Source organism: Echinops telfairi, unplaced genomic scaffold, assembly GCF_000313985.2.
Source record: "Echinops telfairi isolate 266 unplaced genomic scaffold, ASM31398v2 ScPeMD7_1;HRSCAF=3_0, whole genome shotgun sequence".
NCBI lineage: Eukaryota > Metazoa > Chordata > Mammalia > Afrosoricida > Tenrecidae > Echinops > Echinops telfairi.
The window spans coordinates 15,398,931-15,402,972 of NW_022103896.1; the positions used below are offsets into that span (position 1 = coordinate 15,398,931).

Genomic DNA, 4,042 nt, shown 5'->3' on the forward strand with positions numbered 1-4,042 from the left:
CCCACAGAGGGCGACGGGAACGGGTGCAGGCGTTCCTAGGATGTCCGTCGTTTTGAACTCCAACCGAATGCCTCTCCCATCTGCCTGATCCCCGTGTGACATTCAGGCATTGCCAGTCTAAGAGGCCCCAGACATCCCCAGTATAAGATTCTCAGGCATTCCCAATAGAAGTCGGCCCACACTTTTGTTCTGGGAATAAAATTGGGCTCTGTGCAGTCAGTTCCCCTTGAAAGTGACCTTGAAATGGACAGCTCACCTGAAATGCAGGTGGACAAGGTGAAGAGCGGAGGCTTCGCAGTGGTCAGGTCCCAGAGTGACAGAGATGCGGAGTGAGGGTCTCGGGGATAGTCCAGCAAGTTTCAGTGCAGGTAACCCTTGGACTTTGGGAGATCCAGAGCTCACTGTCGGCAGATGGGCCCGCTGGGGGTGGGAGGTTGGGAGTAGCTGTGTCTATAACAGAGTCGAGAAGATCCTACAGATCTTGGGCTTTGCTCATAACTGCCAGGCATGCTTAGCTGTGTCTGTGTCGTCCAGGATCTCCGAAAGCGGGGACTGACTTTGGAGAAAACACAGGCACGTTCTGAAAGCAGGCATGTCCACAGGCAGCAGTGACCGCGTAAATCACAAGTGCCCAGACTCCCTTGGCCCACCACCCTCTTTTCAGAAAAATGTTTACTCCACGTCCCTGCTCCCCCTCCCCCCCAGTGAAAAAACGTTTGTAGTCTAGCCCATCATCCAGGATAAAGTGTAGGTATCTGCTTCGACAGCCCTGGTGGAGTCGTGGTTATGCATTGGGCTGCGATCGCATGTCAGAGTCCGTTTGAAGCCACCAGCAGCTCCTCGGGAGAAAGACTGGGCTCTCTACTCCCGTCAGCAGTTACAGGCTCGGAAACCCACCCGGGCTCCCTGTGAGTCAGCACTGACTTGATGGCAGTGAGGGTTTTTAAAAATCTGATTTTGCATTCCTCCTGGGTATTCCAGCTCCTTCCAGGGGCAAAATCACCCACTTTGTAGATCTAGGGGTGGGGTGTGTGTGTGTGTGTGTGCGTATTTAGCTAGAGAGAGAGAGAAGCAACACGTTAGAGTGAAGGGTTGCCTCTGCTACTCTTTGCCTGTCTGCCATCAGTGAAGTCACATGAGTTTTCTGACCACCCGTTTCTTCACCTGTAAAGATGGTCCATGAAATCCGTCTGAAGCCCCTTTGTGTTTCTTAACAAGGAAATTGTGAGGTTCTCAGGCATGGCAACCTTTTACTGATAAAGGAAAGCACTGTCTTCATAGGAAGGAACTGTTTTCCCTGAGTATTGTGGCAGCAACACACGTCCTGACGTGTCCGGATTGTAGCAGATAACTGTATGGAACTGCCCTGCCCCGTACTGTATGGGGCACGTGTGGCTGGTGAGCGCTTACATGTGACCGGCCTAGATTGAGATGTGATGGGTTTCTAAGACTCGTGTGAAAAAAAGAATGGACGCTATCTTGTTCTTAACTTTGATTTTGGCTTGGTGTTGAGTTGGCCACATTTTGACTCTATTAGGTGCCAGGTTGTTGGTCCTGATTCATAGTACAACAGAATGAAACACTGCGCGGCCCTGCGCCATCCTCACAATTACGTTGAGCCCGTTGGTGCAGCCACTGTGTCGGTGTATCTTGTTGACGGGCTTCTTTTTTTTTTTTTGCTAATCTATAATGTCCTTTTCCAGGGACTGGTGTAGTGGCTATGCGTTGGGCTGCTAACCACAAGGCTGGCAGTTTGAAACCACCAGCTGCTCTCTGGGAGAAAGACAAGGCTTTCTACTCTTGTAGAGTTACAGTCTCAGAAACCCACAGGGGCAGCTACTCTGCGTTGGTATCAACTCGATGGCAGTGAGTGGCTTCCTTTAGCTAACGTACCCAGAGGACAGGAGGCCGAGTCTTGGCATGCTCACTTCTAAAGTGCACGCTGGTTGTACTTCTTCCAAGACGGATTTGTTCCTCCTATGTTGATTTAAATGAAACATTATTAAGATTGATTAAACAGTTTCTCTTTCTGTTAATATGGCCCCTAGAGATTACTTTTTAATTGCACGAGTGGCTTGTATGTGCGGCTTTCGCATTGTTGCACATCGCTGACGTAGAGCACACATCCCTGCCGTAGAGCACACATCCCTGCCGTGGGGAGGGAGTTGGAATAAATACTCCGAGTCCGACGCTGTCGTTAATGAGTTTGGGATTCGGAGGAGACTGAAGAAGTGCCAGGAGAAGGGACCCCTGGGTGCTTCAGATGGAAGGGTCCCTGGGAGGGGGGGGTCCAGACTTTCTTACCCAACTGAGTTTTGAAGTGGGGAGTAGAAATCGTTTGAGGAAAAGAAAACGAACAGAGCCTGACTTTGAGGCAGGCACTCCTCTGGTCACCCCACTAGGAATGTCCCACTCTTGACCCTGGGCAGCCTGGGGGGTTCTGGGAAGGAGCCACAAGGGGAGTTTCTGGCGAAGAGGAAGTGTGCAGCAGCCCTGAGGTAGAGAAGGGTGAAACCTTGCAAACGATATGTCTGGTCTCCAGGGATCAGGGAGGCTCCAGAATGAATAGCAAGTTCTCCATGAGGGAGGGAGATTTGTTTTCCTTCTGGGCATCAGCCAGCAGTGTGTATGTAGTGCAGCTGAAATAGCTGCTATTCCTGTGACTACGTTTACATTTGTTCATTATCTGCTCTGTGGCTTTAGGGAGGGGCCCTTCTGCAGGCAGGAGTCCTCAGTAGTCTTTATTTAAAGGACAAAACTCTGGAGGGTGTGCTTTAAAAAAAAAAACAAACCAAAAAAAAACCCACACCGTTTTATTGTGAGCTCTCACAGCTAGCATCATATTCCACCGTTCAGTCGCATCAGGCAGTATGGTGCCATTGCTACCACAGTCAGTTTCAAAACATTTTCTTTCTTCTTGAGCTCTTCGATATCAGCTCCCCTTTGTCCCTTCCCCACCTCCCAACCTCCCAGGAACCCTATTCTTTCATTTCTTTTTTGCCATATCTTACACTGTCTATCCATATTCACAGACAGCTCTGACATTTGGTCCCGGCGAGTAGGGGTTATACAGTCGTCACAGCTGTCAGCTCCCCATCAAAGTATGGAGCGCTTCGAGAAGGGTTTGTAGAGCAGTTCACAGCCCTGGTGATCTAGGGTCAAAGTGGCCACCTGGGCTGTGCCCTAGTGGTCAGTCTAGGCCCTGTGCTCACTGCTCTTTGTGAAGCCCCCTCCTCCAGGGCCCCCCCGCCATGCTCACGCTCTCCTTTCAGACCCCCGTGTGTGACCAGCTGGCACTGTCGGCTCACTTTGTGCCACGTTATCAGCCCAAACCTGCTGTCTTCGTGAAGAAGCCTCTTGTTTCCTGACGGCAGAACACTGGCATCTGAGAGGTGGCCCGTCTTTGCTCAGGATGTAAAAATACGGGCATGCCTGTTTGGGGAGGGACTGCACTAACCAACCAAACAAAGCCAAAGAAACAAACCCACTGACGTCGGGTCAGTTCTGACTCGGGGTGACCCTCCAGCAGCGGTTCTCAACCTTCCTCATGTTGTGACCCTTTCATACAGGTCCTCATGTTGTGGTGACCCCCCCAAACATCAAATTATTTTCATTGCGACTTCATAACTGTCATTTTGCTATTGTTATGATTTGGGCGTTCCCCCACCACCACCACCACCAAAGGGGTCGTGACCCGCAGGTTGAGAACTGCTGCCCTACTGGATGGAGTAGAACTGCCTCTAAGGGTTTCCAGACTATAAATCCTTAGGGAAATAGGTGCCTCATGTTTCTCTAGTGGGTTTGAACTGCCAACCTTTTGGTTGTCAGCTGAGCGCTGTAACCACTGCGCCACCAGGGCTCCCTCCCACGAGAGGGCACACATGTCTGCATGCAACCTCAGTTCATTTGGGGAACAGGTCCACCAGCTCCTCAGTGGGCTTTTGCCCCACCTCTTTCCTTCTGTTCTGAACAGGCTTTGAAAGGGCAGGCCGGGGGCTCATCTGGTTCATCAGACGTTAGTGGAGAGCCTCGTGGTCCACTC

General features: G+C 51.0%; 1 protein-coding gene across 1 annotated transcript in view; it reads left to right on the forward strand.

The window, feature by feature from the left end:
* MTSS1 (MTSS I-BAR domain containing 1) overlaps nucleotides 1-4,042 on the forward strand; it is a 170,345-nt gene that overhangs the window by 89,353 nt on the left and 76,950 nt on the right. The gene's annotated exons all lie outside the window — the stretch shown is intronic.